This window comes from Chiloscyllium plagiosum, chromosome 28 (genome assembly GCF_004010195.1).
Source record: "Chiloscyllium plagiosum isolate BGI_BamShark_2017 chromosome 28, ASM401019v2, whole genome shotgun sequence".
NCBI classification, from domain to species: Eukaryota; Metazoa; Chordata; class Chondrichthyes; order Orectolobiformes; family Hemiscylliidae; genus Chiloscyllium; species Chiloscyllium plagiosum.
Genome location: NC_057737.1, coordinates 11,683,510 through 11,708,672, shown reverse-complemented (window position 1 = coordinate 11,708,672; position 25,163 = coordinate 11,683,510). Strand labels below are relative to the sequence as shown.

The following is a 25,163-nucleotide window of genomic DNA, read 5'->3' as shown; positions in this document are numbered from 1 at the left end:
GAAATATAGGAGACAATTTTAACCTGAACTTCCCTTGGAGATACTGGCAGAATCCAATGTCAGAATTGTTACATCATCCCAACCAAGGGAATCCACATAATGTCAGCTAACTTTATAAAGATGGAGCTCAGTGCTTAATAACACAATAGACTCTGCAACATGTGCCGTCCCAGTGGAAATTCTGCAGAATATCCATTATGCCTTCCTGAAACAGCTAATAGACAGTTATATTCAAAGCCTTCACTATGCATTGATTTCATCGTTGGGTTCAAATTGTGGAAATATCAAGACGGAGAAATAGTAGTACAACAGGTGACAAATGCCACAAGATATTTGTAGCCAGGATATTCCTAATAATGGGTGTGCTACAAGCATTTTGTTTTGTTTTGTTTTACTAAATTAAGAATTATGACAGATAAATACATTAAAAGATTCTAGTCTATTTTGCATGCTGTATTCTGTGTTTATTAACAGCAACCTGAATAAAATGCACACTGTGACAACAGATTTAATTACATTGCTGAAAAGGCTCGACTCTCCATGTTTATTATAATTTCCAATATACTGTGTAATAAATAAACTGATTTAATCAGCTGATTAACTTTCCTACCAAAGGTGGTCTTGATCTCACTGAATTTACTGATCATGAAGGGCTTCAGGTTGCATAAATATTGCAAAGTTTAGATGTAGACAATTTTCTCTCTCTTAAAAATGCTGGATATTTTGTTGCTTTAAAATATATTCAGAATTTGCTGTATTTAATATATGTACAAGGTTTGCGGCTTCTCAAATTCAGATTGAGTGAAAAGTCTATGCTGTATTATCCTCTATATAGAGTAAATTAATTTCTCAAAACAGTATGCTTATTTAACTAGACATGAGCAATCTGAATGATCACATTAGGATTGCTTTCAAGTTTATATCTAATTCATTCACACAGTCTATGTTATTCTGCAATTTTCAGCTCTCCCCTTCACAGTAGGAACTGGGAGGTGATGGCTTAGTGATATTATCACTGGTCTGTTAATCTGGAGACCCAGGTAATGTTCTGGTGGAACAGGGTTTGAATTGCACAATGGCAGACTGTGGAAAAACTCATCTGGTCCACTAATATCTTTAACGGAAGAAAAACCACCATCTTTACCACATGTGACTCCAGACCCACAGCAATGTGGTTGACTCTTAACTGCCCTTTGGGCAATGAGGAGTGGGCAATAAATGCTGGTTTAGCAGGCAACACTCCCATCCAATGAGTGAATTAAAAAAAAACAGTACAATAAATCTCCTATATTCAGTATTATCTGTGAACCTAGAAGTACCTCACACTTCTCAGAAGTTTTATTGTTGATTCAATTCATAAGTTTGTATGATTTCATGAAGCAAGCTTGCCTGAGTCAACCATAATTAGAATGGTGAGAACACCGAGTGGTCACTCCAAGCGAGCAACTAATATTCAATGACACCTCCCCAGGAAATCAGGGATGTCTGCCTTTGGACTAAAATGAACAGGGGAGCTCACTGAGAACAAGAGCAAGATGATTCTTCATTTATGATTAAGTCTTACATTTCAGAGTAATATTTAACTCAAAGGTATTTGGGTTTCTGTGCAAGTATGTATCCTGGACTTGGAGGATGAGAAATGGTGTCAACTATGTTGAGAATACGTACAAGATATGTTAACAGCCATTTACTGAGTGTCATCAATTCACAAAAGGGATCCATAAATTACTCTGGTCATGATGTGAATAACTATCTTTGGTTAGAGGATAAAGTTAAACTTTTCTGATATACAAAAAATGCTCTTATGTTTTCCCACTAGGGATATTGGTTTAAAAAATACCTAGGTATTTTCAATATACCTTTAAATAGTCTGTGTTTGAACCTTCAAATAGAGTCATAGAGATGTGCAGCATGGAAACAGACCCTTCGGTCCAACCCGTCCATGCTGACCAGATATCCCAACCCAACCTACCCCCACCTGCCAGCACTCTGCCGATATCCCTCCAAACCCTTCCTATTCATATACCCATCCAAATGCCTCTTAAATGTTGCAATTGTACCAGCCTCAACCACTTCCTCTGTCAGCCCATTCCATACATGCACCACCCTCTGCATGAAAAAATTGCCCCTTAGGTGTCTTTTATCTTTCCCCTCTCACCCTAAACCTATGCCATCTAGTTCTGGACTCCCTGACTCCAGGGAAAAGACTTTGCCTATTTATCCTATCCATGCCCCTCAACTTTATAAACCTCTCAGCCTCAGCCCTCAGGCGCTCCAGGGAAAACAGCCCCAGCCTGTTCAGCCTCTCCCTATAGCTCAAATCCTCCAACCCTGGCAACATCCTTGTAAATCTTTTCTGAACCCTTTCAAGTTTCACAACATTTTTCTGATAGGAAGGAGACCAGAATTGCACGCAACATTCCGACAGTAGCCTAACCAATGTCCTGTACAGTTGCAACACGACCTCCCAACTCCTGTACTCAATACTCTGACCAATAAAGGCAAGCAAACCAAACATCATCATTAAGTGTATAAGTCCTGCTAAGATTTGCTTTCCCAAAATGCATCACCTCGCATTTATCTGAATTAAACTCCATCTGCCACTTCTCAGCCCATTGGCCCATCTGGTCCAGATCCTATTGTAATCTGAGATAACCGTCTTTGCTGTCCACTACACCTCCAATTTTGGTGTCATCTGCAAACTTACAAACTGTATATCTTATGCTCGCATCCACATCATTTATGTAAATGACAAAAAGTATACATGGATCCGTAGGTGGCAAATCATTGGGTAGCGAGGACTGAGTGTAGTTTAACTGGCAGCCAAAAGGGAAAGGGGGATTGCGATATAGGTCACATCTCCAATTTATAATGTTTCATACTAACATAGCTAATGATTAATGTTGGACAGTTGTGGCAGTTTTTAATCCATAATTAAACTCTAATTAAATCCATTCAACAGAAAGTTCATTTTAGACAAGATATCTTTGTGAATATTTTTTGCCAATTTAAATAATCACTCATATTTGCATAAATTATACTTTAGGCTCTGAGTACTGCTTGGCTTTTTCTAATATTGGTTGAAATTAATTAAATTGTAAGCTTAAGAAAGCTGTCTGAATATAGACAAAATAACCAATGAGCAGATGCTGTAAATCAGAAACAAAAACTAAAATTGCCAGAAAAACTCAGGTCTGGCAGCATCTATGGAGAGAAAGCAGAGTTAACATTTCAGGTCCAGTGACCTTTCTTCAGAATCTCTCAATAGGTGCTACCAGACTTGCTGAGTTTTTCCAGCAATTTCTCTTAGTGTCTGAATATGGAGCTACTCATCAACATTGTGATTTTTTTTAAATACAATTATATTTTGGGGATATAGGGGATAATTTGAGCTTAGGTTCCAATTCCTCAAGCATTAATTTCACTCTAGCATTCATTCCAATGGCCATTTTTTATGTTTTGAATGCCAAATGCTCTCCATCATCTGCAGTTATACCGTACTCACTTTGGGCAACTCCTGTCCCCACCATCCTATCCACAATATTCGAAGCCAACTGTGTTGGCCTGACTGTTGTTGCTGCTAAAACAAAACATACACTTTCCCCATCAATACACCCAATACAAATTTCTAAGGCATTATTCATAATGGAAATTTCATAAACTTGTGGTAATTACACCTTTCCTGTGTTGATGTAGTTTTGCAGTTTTCCCACCTGCATTAGAGAACCTGTATCTTTCAACCAGCTCTTCACCTTCATGATAAAAGCATGCTGCTAATTTAGTTATAACTAATGATTTTTAAGAAGTGTTATGTAAAAATCAGACTATAATGCAATGTTTGAAAATGGAGATCTGAATTACATCAATTTATTCAAGTATAACTACCTTCACCCACTTAATCCTGCAACCACCCACTTCACCTGAAGACTGATTACTCTTGATTTGAGTCCTGCAGCTGCAATGTTTACACTGAGAGGAGGCAATGGCCTAGTGGTATTATTGCTGGACTGTTAATCCAGAGACCCAGATAACATTGTGGGGGGCCTGGGTTCAAATCCCGCCATGGCAGATGGTGGAATTTGAATTCAATAAATATGTGGAGATTAAGAATCTAATGATGACCATGAATCAATTATCAGGAAAAACCCATCTAATATGGGAAGGAAACTGACATCCTAGTCTGGAATACATGTGACTCCAACCCCACAACATTGTGGTTGACCCTTGACTGCTCTCTGGGCAATTACGGATGGGCAATAAATGCTGGTACAGCCAGTGATGCCCTCATCTTGTGAATAAAGGAAAAAAACTCACTCACTTTGCACTCACATGAATGTACAGTGCAAGTCTGCCTTGCCTCGTTCAGAATTTGCAGCAACAGCAGAGTTTATAGTCACTATGGCTGCAGTGCAACAAAGGCGTCGAGAAGGAACAGATGAGCTAGCAAGCTCAGTACCAGAAATAACCTCTAGTGTCAGCTGAACATTCTCAACATGATAATGTTGCAGTTGAAGGTCTGCTTAAGTTGAGGAGGTGGCACAGGAGGACCAGAACCTATTATCCTCAATGCTATTTCCTCTAGATGAGTGAGGAGCCTGGTTGAATTAACTTTATTGTCACTTACATTCACAAGTAGAGTGAAAAGTTTACAAGTTGCCATCTGAGGTACAAAGGATAAATACTTGGGGAAACAAAATTAGAAAAATATAGACCGAGGATGTCCCAGGACACCGTCACAGAACTGTGTCACTTGGAGCAGGACCTGTGTCCTGAAGGGATGGGTGGCCATTAATGTGACAACTGCTCGAAATGTTTATGCAAGTGGTTACTTCAAGGATCTACCGGGGATCTGTGTGGGATTTCGCAATCCTTAACCCAAAAATATATCAAGGCTGTTACCAATGCCATTTGTGCATGGTCACACCACTTCACCTTGTTAACCAGAGTAGTTAGCTTTGTCAACAGAAGGGAGGTGATTGCCTTGTGGTGTTATCACTATTAATCCAGAGACCCAGATAATGTTCTGGGGACATGGGTTCAAATCCCACCATAGCAGGTGGTGGAATTTGAATTCAACAAAAAAGTTCCGAAATTAAGAATCTACGAAACCATTGTTGATTGCTGGGAAAAGTTTCTGGAACTAAGAGTCAATTTTTGGAAAAACTCATCTGATTCACTAATGTCCTTACCTGGTCTGGCCTACATGTGACTCCAGACCCACATCAATGTGGTTGACTCTCAACTGCTCTCTGGACAATTAGGGATAGGCAACAAATTCCAGCCTGGCCAGTGATGACCATATCCTGTGAATGAATAAAATAAAACTCCGGGTGCAGTGTCAACCTGTGGTACTACATCTTAGAGATCCATGCCAAATCCCCTGGAAACTGCCATGATACCTGTATCTTGATAGCTCTCAGGTTCCTGCTTTCTTTCAAGGGTCAGATGCCTAACAAGAACAGCTGCTAGAAGGTAAAGGCTTCCCTTTGCAAACATGATGGCTGACTCTGCCATGTTATTCCCTAACTGAGGCTCAGCATTGATACAATCTAGCCCATTCTTCCACCTGAATCATGGTGGAGCAGTTAATAGGCCTCCAGAAGTTGAGATTCCAATGCCTGGATTGGTCTTTTTTAAGGGGGGGGGGGGGGGGGGTTAAGGTAGAACGTTGAAATATACTCCAGACAGAATGTACCATATTCAGTCACATGGAGCAAATGGTCTTTTTCCTCCGTGGAGTTATAAAAATTTAATGGCACAGAAAGAGGCAATTTAATCCATTGACTCCATGCTGACTGCTGCAGAGCAATCCAGTCAGTCCCATTCCCTCTACTCTATCCTCACAGTTTGGAGACTTCATTCACCTCTAGTACTCATCTCAATTCATTTTAAAATAATTTATTATTTTCATTCCTATTGCCCTCATAGGCAGCAGATTCTAGGTCATGACCACTCACTAGGTAAGATTATTTCCTCACATTCTCTCACTAACGCTAGCCCAAAACTTTAAACCTCAACCCCTAGTCCTCATAGCATCAGTTGAGACCATTTTACTTTGTCTATCTCCATGTGTCATTATCTGGTACACAGCCGTCAGATCTCCCCTTAACCTCCTGTACTCCACGGAAAACATGCACAGCTTTCCCAACCTAATCTTTGCCTCATCCCTGGAACCATTCTATTAAAGTCTCTTCTGCATCCTCTAAGTGGACCCTCACATCCTAATGGACGGTGACCAGACTGGAGTCAATACTGTAGTTCTAGCCTAACCAGTGTTTTATAAGGGTTCAGCATAATTCACTTGCTTTTGTACTCAATACCTTTATTTATGAAGCCCAAAATCCCATATACCTTATTAATTATCTTTTAAATATGTCCTTCCATCTTCAAGGAGCTCATTCCATCAAATGTACTAAAGCAATGAGTGCAATGCACTGATAGTCATTCAGTATATCGAGAATTGGATATGTTGTTCTTTGATATTTCAAATGACTACACTGTGGCATTAGCCCTGAGCTGCAATCTTGGAAAAACTTTGTCACATAAAACAAATGCCAAATCAAATCACCATGACAGCCATAGAAGGGACAGTTGCCTGTGGTGAAATGCAAAAGCAAATGGGTTATTAATGGTACAAGTTTGGAATGTATGTACTATAAATAGTAACAAATATAAAAGAGCTTTGAGGAATATTCAATGCTATAACAAACTCTTGGGCTTGCATTATTGTTTATAATACACTCAAACTTCATTCTCATCATTTGAGAGAGACAAGTGGTGGTGGTTTAACCTGAGGGTCATCATGCCTCAGACAAGGGGAGAAGCTAAGAAGGAGAGTCTTGCATGGCAACCTCAGCCAGCGCAGGAGTTAAGTCCACATTGTTAGCATCACACATCATCACAAACTAGCCCAACAGCCAACTGAGCTAACTGACCTCCCCTTCCTCCCCCCGCCCTAACTCCTACCTTTGTGCTGTCTCAATTTACACAGTTGCCTTTTACTACTGTGGTTTCCAACACAATAGACAGTCAATTCAAAAAAGTGGAAAAGGTGATTTTAAAATTGATATAATTTCTTTCCACAAAGCACATAACAGTGGTAGTCATCTAAGGTGGAGGACAAAGAAATATTACAGTTGTTTAATAAACTGTTGGTTATTGTGTTGGGAAGGGGTAAACTGGAAACTTCCTGGTTCACGTGGCTCAAACCTGTGCTATTTTCCCAGTTGAATACTCCTAGTATTTTGTGGCATTGACTACTTCTACCAGTACGTGGTACTGGGTAAGGATTGTTTGAGGTTGCTCACTGCCACCAATCCTCCTTTGTGCTGTGTCTTGGGCTCATCTAGTAATTAAACTAATGCATCCTCTACCACTAGAATATTTACAGAACAGGCATTGTTCATAGATAACAAGAAGGTTCACTACACAATAGCAGTAAATACAACTATATTTGTTTGGGCCTAACAACCATGAACTGTGGCAAGCTGTACACCAATAGATGGAGTAGCACTCCTGGTGTCCACTCTCAGACTGTGCAACATTAGCAGAATGGTTGAGCCTTTGTTAACATGAATGTTAATTCTTTCAGAAGCAAAGCTCATGCAACAAGCTCCAACTCAGCATTGGAAAAAAGGTGGTTATTGTGACTGACTTTTGGGCAAGAGGCTACTAACCTGTCCCATTGCACTGCATTATTCTCCTGGCCTCACCCTCTGTCCTCCTCTGGATCCTCCTTCTACTTTTCCACAGCCCCAAACCTCACTCCACCTACTGCACCTCTGATTCATCCTTGCTGATCCCAACCCTTCCTTCAAGCTGCCACTTTCCTGCTCCACTCCCTGGTGCCATACAGAGAAACAAGGACAAACACAACTGCACAGAGCTGAATGCAGCACGTCACCTTTAAATAAAAATGCTCAAGGTGCCACAACGTTTCTGTATGAGGTTTGACATGTCATTGGCTTGATTTTCAAATACTCCATTGGGAAAATTCGACATTTTGCATCCTGCCTAATTCAGTCATCATCCCACGTACCACATTTCCTGCTCTTGCAAGATCCATAAAACACCTACACAATATGGAAGACACCAGTCTGCCATCAAATCTCACCACAAATGTTGCTGATTACAAAATTTAACAACTCACTAAGTTCAGAGGGGGGGTCTAAATTAGAATTAGAATCCCAACACTGTTGAAACAGGCCCTTCGGCCCAATCCACACGGACCCTCCGAAGAGTAACCCACCCAGACCCATTCCCCTACCCAATATCTACCCCTGACTAATGCACCTAACCTCTACTTCCCCGAACACTGTGGGCAATTTAGCACGGCCAACTTACCTAACCTGCACGTCTTGGATTTTGGGAGGAAACCAGAGCACCCGAAGTGAACCCACGCAGACATGGGGAGAATGTCTGTGTAGAGTTTGCACAGTCACCCGAGGCTGGAAGCGAACGCGGGTCCCTGGCACTATGAGGCAGCAGTGCTAACCACCATACCGCCTTTAAGATTAAGATCATTCAAATAGGTTTTTCAAAAATTTCTCTACGTGAGATGATGGATTTAATTTGGTTAATGCCATTTAATGAAATTCTAAAATTGATTTAAACCTTTGATCATATCTTCATTGTAAAAGACTGCATCTTTTTTAAGAAGTGAAGAATTGAGGAAAGTGAAGAAAAAGTGAAAAACACAAGGGTTATCAATTGTTTCCTATGTTACTGCAGAACAAGAAAAAGAATATTGGATTTGAGTTACCTTATGTAGAAAAGGATATATAAAGGTATACAAACAAATATGGACAGTATACAGATATTTGTCTGTGATGCCAACACAGCTATAGTATTAGCAGATAATCTATGTATAACGTAAAATTACCCAAGATTACAAGTTTTGGAAATGATCCATAGTGTGGCCTCATCCCACCATGAGCTGGGTGTGGAGTGGATGGGGGTGGCCCAGAAATTACATTGACACAATAGCAATTGAAAACAGTTAACACTTCAAGGATGTGTTCAAATCTCACCATGGCAGCTGGTATTATTTAAATGTAATTGATTAAACTTGGAATAAAATACTAACCTCATTAATAATGATCATGAAACTACCAGACGGTTGTTAAAAACCCATCTGGTTGACTATTGATCTTTACCTGCCCAGCCTAATGTGACTCCAGATCCATAGCAATGTGGTTAACTGTTAATTGCCCTCAGAAATAGCTTCTCAAGCAGACGAAGGTGCTGAGAGTTTACCCATACGACACAGACTGCAGCAATTTACGGTGACTTACCACCATCTCATCTTTTCGAAGGCAATTAGAGATGCTAACATCCCAAGAACAAATGTCAAAATTTGTGAAATTAACGTGCCAGTTTTCCATCTGAAACCCCAATGTGTGTTCAAATCCACTCCTGTCTACCATTATTTTGTCAATTTATATGCCCATGACATTAACTTCAAACAGACATTATGATTAATCAACAAGAATCATTCTGACACAATGTTGCCTTCACTGTAGGACAAGGAATACCAGTAACTTGCCTGTTGCTATTTTTCTGACATCCAAAAGCTTCACACTGAGGAAGAACTTTAACAAAGCAGCACAGCATCAGATTCTAGTTCTTCTTCTGGTAGCTAGAACACCATCACAGTGAGTAATAACATGCATTGATTTTATAAACATGAGCTGCCAATGCCAGTTACACTCAGGCAAATGTCAAGAAGCAACTCATGCTTAAAAAACCTTTCTTTTAAAAATAAAGTCTATTACTTAAATCATTTAAAACTATATTTACAATAAATACACAATTAAAATCATGCTCATGAAGTCCATGATGTATAAATGATGTACATTCTCTATTGCCATTTGATGTAGATCACTTTAATCAACTCAGGTGCACTTTGAGACATCTGAAGCAGGTGGGATTTGAACCTGGACTGTCCACTCAGACACAGGCACACTACCACTGTGCTTCAAGAGCTCCCATCATTCAAAATAAACTAATATGAACAAGCCCTTAAATGATTGGTCTGAATCAGGAAGGTCCTAGGTACAAACCTGTATCTCCATCAGGCAGTTCCATGGAAATTGCATCAGCTTTGATGCACTGAATTTCATTGATGCACAAATCATTGTTGTTGCTCCATGCTAGAATGACGATGTGTAAGATATTAAGTGAGGATGAATCAAGGCAAAATGTCAGCCAAGACTCAGTTGGTGGCACTATGGCCTCTGAATCTTAAGGTTCCAGATTCAAGTCTCACTCCAGGGCATAAGCTTTAACAAGACGAACACTCCCGGACAGTGCTGAGGGAGTACTTCACTTAAGGAGGTAGATGCAATTTTAAATGAAGGCCCCATCTGCTGAGTTGTAAAAGATTCCTTGGCATTACTTTGAAGAGGAGCAGTGACATTCTTCACAGTGTCTTGACCCAATCCACTCTTTATCCAACATACAGTTCTAAATGAACATAAATTTCCTCCAATTATGTATTGGCAAGACTGAAGCAATTGTTTCAGTCCTCACTCCAAACTCGACACCTAGACTACTGGCTTCATCCACCATTTGGGTAATTAGCTTAAGATAAAGCCAGTCTATTTGCAAACCATCATGTCATTGTGACCCTGTACTGAGTTTCTGAATTCATATTTGCTCATTAGCTATTTCCAACTCTGTATCGTTCCCTGACATTACTCTGTCTCAGCTCATCTGCTACTAAAACCGTCATTTACCAATCAAGAAACTCAATACAATCCAGGATAGTGTAACCCATTTGAACAGCTCATTCACTATCTCAGTCATCTTTGGCATTGGTGTACTATTTATAAGATGCACTGCAGTAACTCACTAAACCTCTGAATAGTACCTTCTAAACTTGTGACCTCTACTATTTAGAAGGACAAAGGGAGCAGATACAAAGTTATAGGATCACCTGCAAGTTCCGTTCCAACCCTGCGGACCATCCTGAACTAAATCATCATCTCTTCACTGTAGCTGGTCAAAAACCAGGACCTCCCACCCTAACAGTACTCTGGGTGTACGTATAACACATTGACTGCAAAAGTTCACAAAGGTGGTTGAGCACCTTAACAAGAGTAATTTTGGATGGGCAAATGTTGACCTTGCCAAGGAACTTCACAATCTATGAGAGAAGTTTTCTTAAAGTACCCCAAGCCTTGATCATGCCAATGTATTCCTGGTTGGTTTCTCACATTATACCTTCTTTAAACTGGAGGCACACCAAAACTGCTGCCAGTTTTGTATCTCACACTATTCCATTCTTCTGTCATCTCAGTACTGACTGATCTATATAGGTTGCTGGTCAAACAACATCTTGATTTTAAAATTCCCATTCTTGTTTTGAAATAACTTCCTGGCCTTGTCCCTCCCCATATCCTTTAGCCCCCTCAAGTCTTTGAAATGTCTGCACACCTCCAATTCTGGCATCTTCTTCATTTCTGATTTTAACTGTTCCAACCTTGATGCCTGGGCCATCAGTTATCTAGGCCCCAAGCTCAGATATCTTCCCTACACTTCTCTGCCTCTCCACCTCGTGTTTCTGCGCTAATATTGCTGCACGTGGTTCAGTTTCATATTTTATAATGCTTTTGTATGGTGCCTTGGAGCATTTTATTATGCTATATAAGTTCTTGTTATTTTATTCTCAAATAAGAAAATAAATAGAGAATAAAAATATTGGATGATAATTCAGAGATAAATGGATCCCATTGTGCCATTTGCAAATCTTCCTTTGGCAAATCATAAACTGCTCAAAATCACCTGAGGTTATCAATAACTAACACGACATTAAAACTACATAAAGGCTAATGATACGGTCAATGCTTTGAAACATCCTAAGGTGCTTCACAGGAGCAGCTATAAAATAAAATTTGATCCTCCAACCACACAGCATCAACATCGATTTCACCAGTTTCCTCATCTCCCCTCCTCCCACCTCATCTCAGATCCAACCCTCCAACTTGGCACTGGCCTCTTGAACTGCCCTACCTGTCCACCTTCCTTCCCAACTATCAGCTCCATCCTCCCCTCCAACTTATCACCATCAACCCTCACCTCCATCCACCTATTACTATCCCAGCTATCTTTCCCCACCCTCCTATTTAATTCTCAGCCCCCTTCCCCCATCCTACATTTGTAACGAAGGGCTTATGCCCGAAACGTCGACTCTCCTGCTCCTCAGATGCTGCCTGACCTGCTGTGCTTTTCCTGTGCCACACTTTTCGACTCTGATCTCCAGCATCTGCAGTCCTCGCTTTCTCAGTTTTATAGTGGATGACCAAATACTTGATTAAAGTGATTGAAATAGTTGTAGGCAATATAAATAGCTAGTTAAAAATGGAACAAGACAAATTCAGTCCCACCCAGGAAGAATACTGTGGAGAGGTCGAGGAGAAAGATGTGGTGAACATGTTGAAGGCTGCACACGTCAAGAAGAATGAAGGGGAATTGTCTGTCACAGTCACACATGATGTCATCTGAGACTTTGAGAAGAGCCATGTTGATACTTTGGAAAGGGTGGAAACCAGACTAGAAGGATTCAAACAAGCAGTTCTGAGAAAGACGGCAAAGACTTAGTTAACAACAACAACGTGCATGAGGACTTTGGAGAGGAAAAGGAGATTGGAGATTAGGCGGTATTTTACAAGGATGGAATGAATCAAGGGTTTTTTTGGGGAAGAAGGCCAATGACGATAGCTTTGAAGGAGAGGGATACAGAACCTGGGGAGAGAGACCATTGACCATATTAGGTAACGAGTGAGGAAGAGAAGCTCTGTTTTGCTCGGCAGCTGCATGCATGAACGATTATTGTGACAACTTAACCCCTGTTCCCAGACCAAACTGTCATCCTATTGCCATCAATGCCATACATATAAAACAGAACTAAAAATGCCTCTGATCATGCAGATGCCTCTCTCTGGCATACAAATGTTTAGCCTTTCAAGCCAGTAATGAATTCTCAAATGATTTTGTAGAGCAATGTTAGGAGCTGGTTATTAGTGTACATGAATCTTTCAATAATTCATGCACTGAGGCCAGAAGCTACATATGCAAAGGCGTTTTCTGTCTGTTGTTGACCCATATTAGCATTGATTCACTGACTGATTAAATCTCCACAGCGATAGATTCCTGAAGCCTTGGGGTTTCCTGTACTCACTTATGAAGCTATTGTTAATCGACATATACGATTGTTGACTGCCAGTAGGACCTGCCCCATTGAATAATAAATTTGAATTCTGATCCTGTAGTTGTCTCCATTTGTTACTATTTTAACTCTTGTGTTTCTCCTGTGGAATCTTTTATATGTTGGTTTACTGGCTCATCTGAGAAATGTCACCACCAACAGCATAGCATTCCCATGGCACCACACTGGAGTGTCTGCCAACTTTGTGCTCAAGTCTCCAGAATGGGTCTTGAAGCCACAATCTTATGACTCCAGGGACAAGAGTGCTGTCATTCAATCATAACTGACAATTAAAATCAACAAACTTCTGAAATGTCATAACTCCCTCATTGAACTCTGGATTGATCTTTGGGAGCCCTCAGGGATGTGAAGCTGAGGCAAATAGGACCAAATAAATATTGGTGCCAGTTCCCTAACCCCACTCCCAGTGCTGAGGATTATAGAAACAGAAAATAAGAGCAGCATGCCATTCAGCCCCTTTACCCTGCTTTTCCATTCAACATCATCATCCAACCCAGTTCCCACCTTGCCACATACTCTATGATCCCTTTAACAATGTTTGCCAAGATGGAATTCAGGTTGTCAGGGCTATCCATGTCAACAAGGTAAATAAGTCCAGGGCTAAAGGAATCTGACTGAGATTTTCCAGTTGGCGTCCACTTAGTCAAAGCAATGGATTTGGGGTGGAGACAGACAGGGGCACTTTAACTGAGCCATATGGTGACAGGCTGAGGAATCAATGCATCCGACAGCCCTGGAGGACCTCTCTACTTGTCTGAAAGTAGCCACAGGTGTCCTGCAAATTCTCATAACAGTTGTAGCATTTGTATCATGCTTTAAACTTAAAGTTTCCCAAATAATAGCATGATACCAGAAATGCTTACCCCAGCTCAAAGACTACTATTGCAAGTGAATTTCTTCAGCAGTGTGCTTTTCTCACCAAATCACCCTTTATTTAAATGTGGAGAGTCCTTGACACTGATCCAGCTCCCTCTGACCCAGCTTTCAGAGTGAACAGAACTTCTAACTCTTGTTCTTACCAGTCAGCCAGGGCTCCCTGATTGGACAAGATTAACAGTCTCAAATAAGGAACTCATTCTATGAGGTCCACCTGGCTGACCTTGTTATAATTATTACAAGCACTAAAACCCAGACCCATGATTATTGGAATTCTTGTGCCCAAAAGACAGGCAACAGGATGTTGCTGTGGCAATGGATTTTCATAGCACACAGAGCAGTTGCCCTGTAGGGTAATTGTCACTTCTAGATTATGAAATATAGGATGTGATGAATGTAAAATCCAAACCATTAGCTTTAAGAATGACAAATTACTCCGTGAGGTTCAATGTTAAACTTCTCGGCATTCACCACATTTTCGGAGATAAATTCAGAAGATGAGAGAGCATGACCGTTCTTGTTGATGTGAATAACTCCCTCAATTGTTCTGTCTGATCAGATGGAGTACAATCCATATAGAAATCAGGTAGATGCCAGGGAATAATGCAACAGTGCATGTTGTGCTGATTATCAAGTTATTTCCATGGCAACAGCTGCTATTTCTGCTGACTGCTAGACCCTCTATACTATTCTGATGAATACTTCCCAAGACACCTTCCCTTGATGTTGAACCTCTTCAAATCATGTTACTCAAGGAGTCATAACAAACCATTACCAGGTATCTGGACTTCTCTCTGAAATGGAATCAAGCTCAGAGTTTGGAAATGTTCTCAGATTAGATCTGATCCTAAAAAGAATTGACACCGACTCTCCTATCCATCCTGCTGCACCTCACAATATAAAAGTCATACATGACATAAATATTCTATTACAATTGCCTAGTAAGAATTACAAGTTGTATATGAACAAAAACACATGCGCAAACCCTGCTATTTGCTGCCCAAATGCTGATAATGTTCCCAATAGCAAACAGTAAGATTTAAAGGCATCCATCAGACTCTGTGGGAATTTTCAAAATAAAGTTTTGAATGTGTATCCTCACATTTGAGACCCAAATATGGCCCATGTTGATCTGGCTCTGATTAAACTGCATATCAAATATCTTAGTAAAATTTAAAAGATTTCATCACAGTACAAGATTAGCTCCAAAATGCAATCTGATTTAAGCTTATCTTCATTAATGACTCTTTAGATGATAGCTTTCAGAACCAAGAAAAAGATTCAACACATTTATTTCCATTTTTACTGAAACAAACCATTGATGTTGAAAAGACTTAGGAAATACATATATTTACTAATCTGATGTTTCTTATCAGCACTAGACCAGATTATCACTTCACAGTGATGAACCATTTCATTACAGAGATATTGCATTAAGTTGTAATCAAATAGATTATGCAGTAAGGTTTAAAAAATAAGTCTTTGTATATGCTGCCACAGCCATCAAACTTCACCATCGCATGGTCAGTGAACTGTAGACTAAAAGCCTGTGCAGTCCCCTTGTAATGATTCAAGTTAAAGTAGCCCAGCAATCACTCTTTCATTTAAACAGGTTAAAGGTTAGTATGTTCCTTGAGGGTGGACAGATAAAGTTATTACAAAGAAATTACAGATATCCAATTTTTAAAAAAAAGTACAGATAAGGCAAAAAGAAACTTATAAATAGCAAGTCATAATAAGTCCTGATAGTACACCATTAGGGCCTATTGTTTGAGTTATGAAACAAAAGAGGCTAACACAAAGTCAGACCCTGCAATGGATCCTACAGTTGAATAGAGGTTTTCTTTTCTTGAATTGCTCTTTTGCAGAGCAGCAGATTTTGGGAGAATGAAGATTCTTGGCTTCTGCTGCCCAGTTATATTACAACAGACCAGTAACAGTTTTAAAGTGTCTCACATTCCTTCTATTCCTGACTCACTCTTTGCTTGGAGATGGGTATTCTTAGATGGTTGGAGCTACAATAAGTCTTTGTCCAGGCATTTTTTAAAAAAACATCATGCTTAGCTAACAAGATGAAATGGCCATTGTTACTAGAAATGCAAAAGAACAGGAGATGTTTCATACAAGGAATTGAAACTCAAAGATTCCCCATCTTCCACCTGTGATTCTGAGTTGTTCTTCTGATCCAGGTCCAATTTAAATTCTTACAATGAGTAGACAAGGAACCAGGTTAATTCCTGGTCAAGAGTATTCACATGCCTGACATAAGTTACTCTGTAATCCACATACAGATGGTAGTGGTATTCAGCAGCCATATTTTGAGTTTCTTGCCCAGCGCAGTTCAGAGAACAAGAGGCAACAGCTTTAAACATTATTGTTTTCCTAAAAATTATTATACAAGAACTCCATAATCAGGACAATGCAATGTATCCTATGTGAGAAGAGGAAAGTAGCTGAAATGTAATATTATATGAAATATGACAAAGCATTGTCCACTTTGTGTAGCTCATACATATCAGCTCTTTACTCAACTAAAGCTCTATGTACCCAACTGATGTTTCTCCCGCATATGATTATCTAGTTTCAGTTTAAATGAATTTATTTAGTTCAACTAGTCCCTGTGATAGGAAGTTTCACATTCTCACTATTGTCTGGGTAAAGAGATTTTATAAAATCCCTATTTAATTTCTTGATGATTGTTTTATATTAATAGCCTCTAGTGTTGTGTTTCCCAACAAATAAAAACTCTCTTTACCAAATCTTTGATATTTTTAACGACCTCCATGAGGTCACAGCTTAGTTTTGCCCTTGAGTGACCCAACACGGATCTTAAAAAAAAATCAAATATTTGATAAAGACAGTTTTCATTTGTCAGGAAACACAAGACTAGAAGTTTTTCAGATAAAAACCCACATTGTTCATCCTTTTCCGATGGTATATCTTGAACATTATATTTGAAAGAGTTGGAGGGTTTTGTTTATTCTTTCATGGGATGTGGGCAAGGCCAGCATTCCTCACTCATTCATTATTTCAGACAGAAGCTAACAGTCAACCACACTGCTGACAGTTCTGATTAGGACAGCAGATTAATGTACTAGATGAATTTTTGTAACAATCAATCAGTGAGAGTTGTTACAGTCATTGCTATTAAATACTTTGTATTCCAGATTTGTTAACTCAATTTAAATTTCAGCAGCTGCAGTGATGGGATTTGAACCCATATCTCAGACCTGGGTTTCTATGTTACTAGAGCTGTGTCATCTCCATTATACCATCATCTCCTACAGTAATATGACACCAATAACAGCATCAAAATTGTCCTTGCAATTATCATATTTGCTTTTGCCAATTATTACTTTCAAGTATTTACTGCCTTTGTTGAACCGTCCATATTTTACTAATTATTGCAACATTAACAATTGAAATCATGTCTATTGTTGCTATTATTTCTAATAAGATGACAAGCCTTGTGCAGAGACACTAGGGATAACAGATTAGGCAATATGTTTCTCCCCCAGTGCTTAGGCGCAACTCCATCTATACGTTTGCTGATGACACCACCTTTGTAGGCCAGACCTCAAACAATGATGAGACAGAATAGAGGAAAGAGGTAGAGTGCTGGATGGTAAAGGTAACAATCTCTCCCTCAATGTCAGCAAAACAAAAAAAAAAGAGTGATCATTGACTTCAGGAAGCAAGGTGGAGGATATGACCCTGTTTACTTCAATGGTGCTGAGGTGGAGATGTTTGAGATTGTCAAGTTTCTAGGAGCAACAATTACCAACAATCTGGCCTACAAAGGTGGTGTCATCAGCAAACGTATAGATGGAGTTGCGCCTAAGCTCTGGCCCAATCATCTTGATGTTACAATCAAGAAAGCACATCAATGCCTCTACTTCCTCAGGAGGTTGAGGAAATTTGGTAACTCGGTAAAGTCCCATACCAATATTGATAGATGCACCATAGAAAGCATTCTATGTGGATGCAACATGGCTTGGTATGGTGACTGCTCCACCCAGGACCATAAGAAACTACAGAAAGTTGTGAACATAGCCCAGTTCAAATCAACCTTCTGTCTGTTGACTCCATCTCCACTTCGCGCTCCCTCAGGAAGGTAGCCAACATTAAAGAACCCTCCCATCATAGTTACAATTTCTTCCAATCCCTTCCTAAGGGCAGAAGATACAAAAGCTTAAACACACGTACCAACAGATTCAATAACAGCTTCTTCCCCGCTGTTATTAGACTTCCATTTGGAGCTGTCAAATTTGAAATTTAAATGTTGATTTCTCTTTGTGCACCTTCCCTGCAGTTCTAACATAGTATTTTTCACTCTGCTCTATTAACCAAATGCACTTTATATGGTCCGATCATCCTGTACTGCACACAAAGAAAAATCTTTCACTGTACCTAGGTATGTGACAATAATAAATCAAATCAAAAAACATGGTCATGATTAACAGACTGAAAATTGTGAACACCTTGTGCTCAAATTTGAAATAATTGTTTCTGCCTCACCAAAACATTCACATTCTGGAAAGAAAAAGAAATCTGCCTCCATACTGTAAGAGTGTATCTGTGGGGCAAACATAGTTCCTTTGGTAGCACTCTTTGCTTCTGGCCAAGTTATCAGTTTAAGCCCCACTCCAGCAAGGCCAATAATTCACTGCAATACTCTGGATTGCTGCACTGTTGGAGATTCTATTTGTCAGATGATATATTGCTCTGGAGCACCATTTGTCATGTCAAATGGATGTAAAAGATCCAATGGCATTATTTAAAAAGTCAAAAGAATTCTCTTGGAGTTCAGACACGACATAAATAAGATGATTATCTGGTCAATTATTCCATCACTGAGAGAGCTAGTTGGTGCAAGTTGACTGCTGTGTTTCCTAAGTTACAACAGTGACGGCAAAACATGCTTAATTGGTTGTGAAGCACTTTGGGAAATCCTATGATCATGTAAGATATTATATAAATACAAACCTTTCTTACACATTCAGAACTGGTTTCTGCTGCATTAAACCTGCTCACTAGGGACCTATTTAAACATGGTAAATGGGGGAAACATTTGAAGGCTTGTGGGATACAAATTCTGTCCCTTGTGTAAACTACATTGCTAACTCATTTGAGTCATTTTCATGTGGATATCTAGCATACCTTATGGTCTTCATGATATATACAATTACTAAAAAAAAAAATTTACCAAGATAACGCAACAAGTAAAAATTCATTAGCAAAGGTTGAGCTTAATGTTATTCACTATTCCTTTGTGGAGAAGTTGCATTGCAGCTGCTGTGCTAATTAGATTACTAATATTATCATGTGGGGTTTGAATGTGTATTCATTAAAAAAACACAAAACTGCAGTAATTATGATGTAATGTGATCTGATCTTGATGCAAATGGCTATATCTTGCAGACTTCCTTTCACATAGGCTGTTAGCCATCAATGAGAGAATGAACCTTTGGCTGGTCTCCAACCCAGTACTCTGGGGATAACAACAACATGTGGTAGTGCATTATCCTGCTGGATTGTCATGATATAGCAGTTACTCTTAATTTTACAACTGCCCCATTCCATCTGCTGCAAGGTAATTAGCTCGCATCTGTCTCTTAAACAAAAAGGACACCTGTATCAGTCATTACTTTTACTGAAGTTTCAACATAGAATCACGAGCACATACGAAGGTCATTGTGTAGATACCTGCTAAGTATAAAGCAAAATTTATGCCAGAGTTCCTGCAATTTCCTCATTATTTCCTAAAGCATCCTCAAATTCTCACATTCACTTGAAACTGAGCACAGCTGTGCAGAAATCATCAACGTTCCAGGAAATAAACACCAACAAAATGCAACCTGTCCTCAATAATTTAACACTTTTAATCGTGAAATGCACAAGGCCTACACTTTATTTTTAAAATATGACAGATGTGATATCCCTGCAAGTGGCCCCATTATCCATAATTTGCTGTTAATGGTAATTACACTATTATGGGGGAAATGCTTAGCGTAGGGCATCTGTTGCCGTGCGGTAAGACTGGGGGTGTGGAGTAGAGCCTATGGGAACAGGGCAAATTGGAAGTGCTTTAAAAACAGAAGTTGCTGGAAAAAAATCTAACAACAACTTGAGCAGCATCCATAAAAGGAAGAAACAGTTTTGACACTTTAAACAAAAGTCCAACATCAGAAAAACTTATTTTTAGATCTTTCATGGGATGTAGTCACCACTGACTTGGCCAGGATTTGCTACCCATCCTCAACTGCCCTTGAGAAAATGAGAGAGAGCTACTTCCTTGAACAGCTGCAATCCATATGATTTAGGTACACCGAGATTTTTTCCAGCATTTTCTATTATTGGTTCAGAGGTTTTATTTTTGCTGGTTTTTTTCTTTCACGTTAAATTGAAAGAGTGGCTACTTTCAGACCTCACAAGATGTAATGGGATAACTTGGATCAGAGTCAACTATGGCAAGTTTCAGGACAAACCAAGGATTTTTCAGGTGGCAGTAGTTATTCCTAAAACTTGGAATATGAAAGCTAATTGTATTAACCATAGCTAATGTTCATCTGTCTCAACACAAGCTTGGAATTGAATTTCCATCTATTATTTAAGACTTGACCTTCATGCAGTATACACCATGGCATACAGTCGAAGCTGGAGATCAGACTCATTACTTTCACATGAATACCACTTGCCTTGTGGCCTTGAAATGTCAAAAGACTCACATAAATCTTTTAAAATTCTACGCTCAGATGTCTACGCTCAAGTGTCAAAACTGGAGGAGCGCAGAGATCGGATAAAGCGATTTGCAGAGACAGAGTGGGCGGCACGGTGGCACAGTGGTTAGCACTGCTGCCTCGCAGAGCCAGAGACCCGGGTTCAATTCCCGACTCAGGCGACTGACTGTGTGGAGTTTGCACATTCTCCCCGTGTCTGCGTGGGTTTCCTCCGGGTGCTCCGGTTTCCTCCCACACTCCAAAGATGTGCAAGTCAGGTGAATTGGCCATGCTAAATTGCCCGTAGTGTTAGGTAAAGGGGTAAATGTAGGGGTATGGGTGGGTTACGCTTCGGCGGGTCGGTGTGGACTTGTTGGGCCGAAGGGCCTGTTTCCACACTGTAAGTAATCTAATCTAATCAACATGAATATAATGTCATTGCCAACAAAATTATTCAGAGCATTGGATTCCCCCCTGCATCACCACCATCAATCCCCATATATAATTCTCAGGATTGTGGCACTCCCAGAAATATTGCAGAGTTGATGGACTGACCAGTTGTGACAAGCTTCTAGGCTTGCCTACCTTGACTGATATAATTGAAATGAATAAGTTACTTAAAGGAATTGATACAATAGAGAAATGCCCTTTGTTATGGAAGGTCAGTACAAAGGAGCACAAGTTTAAAATTAAGAACCATGGCTGAAAGTTCTTTATTGTATGCAAGCCAGGGTATACTTTAGAGGTCTTCTGATACAGCGGTAGTGTCCCTATCTCTAGGCCAGCAGACTTACATTCAAGTCCCACCTGGTCAGAGGTGCATCTAAACAGGCTGATTAAAAATATCTAAAATTAGAACTAAGTGTTTCAGAAATGATAGCAGGAATCACTTTGCACTTAAAGGGGAGTGAAATCTGGAACTTTCACGTATAAAAATATTGTTAATTTTTCTTGTTAAGCAAGGATTTGATGGTTACCAAATCGAATTGGATGGATGGAGTTAAAAGACAAATCAGGCACAATCAAATCGAATAGTGGTGGGAAAGGCTGAATGGCCTACTTCAGATGCTACCTTCTCAGCAATTGGCAATCAGGCAACTAGACAACAATTATGCACAGAACGTCCCATACATATTCCATCACTGGATAAATGTGCAGCAAAAAGGGGATCTTGCTTGTACCTGCCAAGGGCTACACTTCATCAGTCTGTAGGCAGCATAGAAATTAGCTTTGTGATAATCTGTGGAAAATGAACCTAGTCAAACTGTATTATCTTCCCAGATGCAGGATGAGGAGAAACTTCTTCACCCAGAGAGTGGTGGCTGCGTGGAATGCTCTTCCCCAGAAGGCAGTGGAGGCCCAGTCTCTGGATTCATTTAAGAAAGAGTTGGATAGAGCTCTCAAGGATAGTGGAATCAAGGGTTATGGAGATAAGGCAGGAACAGGATACTGATTAAGGATGATCAGCCATGATCATATTGAATGGTGGTCCAGGCTCGAAGGGCAGAATGGCCTATTCCTGCACCTATTGTCTCTCTTCCTTCTTCTCTCCAGTGTGAAAAGCCCTAGTTCACTTAACTTCTCTTCACAAGACAAGTCCTCCAATCCAGGCAGCATCTTGATAAATCTCCTCGCACCCTCTCTAAAGCATCTAATATCCTTCCTATAATGAGGGGACCAGAGCTGGACACAATATTCCAAATATGGTCCATCCAGGGTTTTATAGAGCTGCAGCAAAATCTCACGGGCTCTTAAACTCAATCCCCCTGTTAATAAAAACCAAAACACCATGCATTTTCTTAACAACCCTATCAACTTGGGTGGCAACTTTGAGGGATCTACGTACACGTGCCTATATTATTGGACTCTTGTCTCTGTAGGAACTGAAGTGAAGAATGATTACCGCAATGTGACTCATCCCATGTCAGATGTTACGAGTGATATCAGTGCACTTCTCATTAATGAGCCACAATTGCCATTGTGATAATCAGGCACAGAAGGAGTCTGTTTATCATCATAGGAATTGTGCCTAATCAATTAAAAAAATTATAAGCAGGCACATAAGAACCTATAATCATTATCACCTATCAAATACTTATTTTAAAAAGTGCATTTTTATGATTATTCTTTTGTCACAACCTAAACTAGAATAAATCTAATGTAATGCTCACTCTCATGCAAAGTTGCTTTCACATATTCTTCTAATCCTAATTTTTAATTTCCTGCATTTTCCAAACCCTCACCATTGTGGCAACTTGATCAATAACATTTGCATCACAAAAGTGTTAGGCAATGATCACCTCCAAAAGGAAAAGATCTCATCATCCCTCCTTGACATTCGATGGTATTACCATTGTTCTCTCCCTCATTTTTAACGTCCTTGGGATTACCATTAGTCAGAAACAGAACTGGTCCACCCATATACCTATTGTGACTCCAACAGCAGGTTAGTGGCTGGGAATTCAACAAGGAGAAATTCACCTTCTTACTCCCCAGAACCTATCCACCATCTACAAGGTATATGTCATGTGCCTGATGGATTACTCTCCACTTGGCTGAATGAGTGGGACTCCATCAAGATTCAGGATGCTTGACACAATCCAGGACAAGCAATCCAATTGATCAGCACTTCATCAAACGTAAGTACTCATTGCCTGCACCGTTCATGTACAGTAGCAGTAGTGTGTACCATCAACAAGATGCACTACAAATCACCAAGGCTCCTTCGGCAGCACCTTCCATATTCACTATCTCAATTATTAGAAGTACAAGGACAGCAGAGATAGAGGAACTTTACCATCTGCAAAACCCTCCAAACCAAACACTGTCTTGAATTGAAATTATATCAACACATTATTAGAACATATTTTCTCCAGTGGTTATAAACTGCACAAAAGCCTTCTGCTGTTGATATGCTCATCCATGTTCATTATCCCTTTAGATTTAACTATTCCAGAACTCTCTTGGGCATATCTCCCATTTTATCCTTTCTACAAATTTTAACTTATATAAACCTCTGCTGCCCATATTCTCAGCCCTCTCAGGAGCCATGTGTTTTCTGATGTTCACTGGCTCTTGGCCCGCAAAGCCTCAATTTTGAATATATTCATTGCCTCACTCTTTCCAATGTCTGTTGATTTGAGTTTTTCTGCAGAGTACTTTAACCAATACAGCAATGCTTATGTTACTGCTCATATCATAAAACACTGGGTGTGGAAGTTGTGGCATTCAAGAATCAAAAACAGCAGCTACAGGTAACTATTGTATTCAAACATTCTTAGTGTCTGGGCTACTATTAAACTATGAGATTAAAACAGAGCAACATGCTTTCAAATGCATGTCACCCTTCAAGTCATCGCCAATGTAAGGTAGAGCATAAGAACTTTATAGCTCAGATTGATTTGAGCTGGTCTTTTAAAAAGGTGGGCTGACATATTGATTATAAGATTCCCATCAAGTTTCAGCTTCCTAAACCATTTTTTCTTCCTTGAAGACCCTCCTTAAAACGTTTACAATACAACACTCGTGGAATACCTTGGGATGTTTTGTCAAATGCAAGTTTTTATATTTTGCTGCATTATTACATTAGGTAGAACACAGCTTTACAGCTTAGAGAAGTGTTCAGGGTTTAACACTGGTCTAAAATAAGCTTGTTGGTCTTAGTTTGATGTTGCAGCATCATCAGTCTCTGCACACTTAGCTAGGATTATAGAAGTTTATAAAATCATGAGGGGCATGGATATGGTAAATAGACAAGGTCTTTTCCCTGGAGTGGAGAAGTCCAAGACTAGAGGGTATAGACTTCAGGTGAGAGAAGAGAGATTTAAAAGGGACCCACAAGGGGCAACCTTTTTCATGCAGAGGATGGTGCGTATATGGAACAAGCTGCAATATGAAGTGGAGAAGGCTGGGACAATTACTACATTTAAAAGGCATGAATAGGAAAGATTTAGAGGGATATGGGCCAAATGCTGGCAAATGGGATGAGATTAATTTAGGATATCTGGTCAGTGTAGATAAGTTGGACCAAAGTGCCCATTTCCGTGCTGTACATCTCTGTGACTCTATAACTCTATTAGCCAGGGTTCTCATTCCTAGAGGTTCTCAGTAGGGTTGGTGACGATTCGCCACGGCACATTCGCCGGCGATGATTAGCCACTGCCGGTTCGCCACCAGCGTTTCTCCACTGGGGTCCTTTGACCTCTGGAGACTATTCGCCACCAGAAATATATATATGTACTGATTGTTTTCCCTCCCGCTTGTTCATACTTCTCAGTCCCCTTTATTTATAAAACTACATAGTACATATTGATTAAAAAAGAGGTGAAATAAATATCATT

General features: G+C 39.8%; 1 protein-coding gene across 2 annotated transcripts in view; it reads right to left on the bottom strand.

Annotated features, from left to right (window-relative positions):
• sgsm2 (small G protein signaling modulator 2) overlaps positions 1–25,163 on the bottom strand; it is a 204,105-nt gene that overhangs the window by 117,515 nt on the left and 61,427 nt on the right. The window lies entirely within an intron of this gene.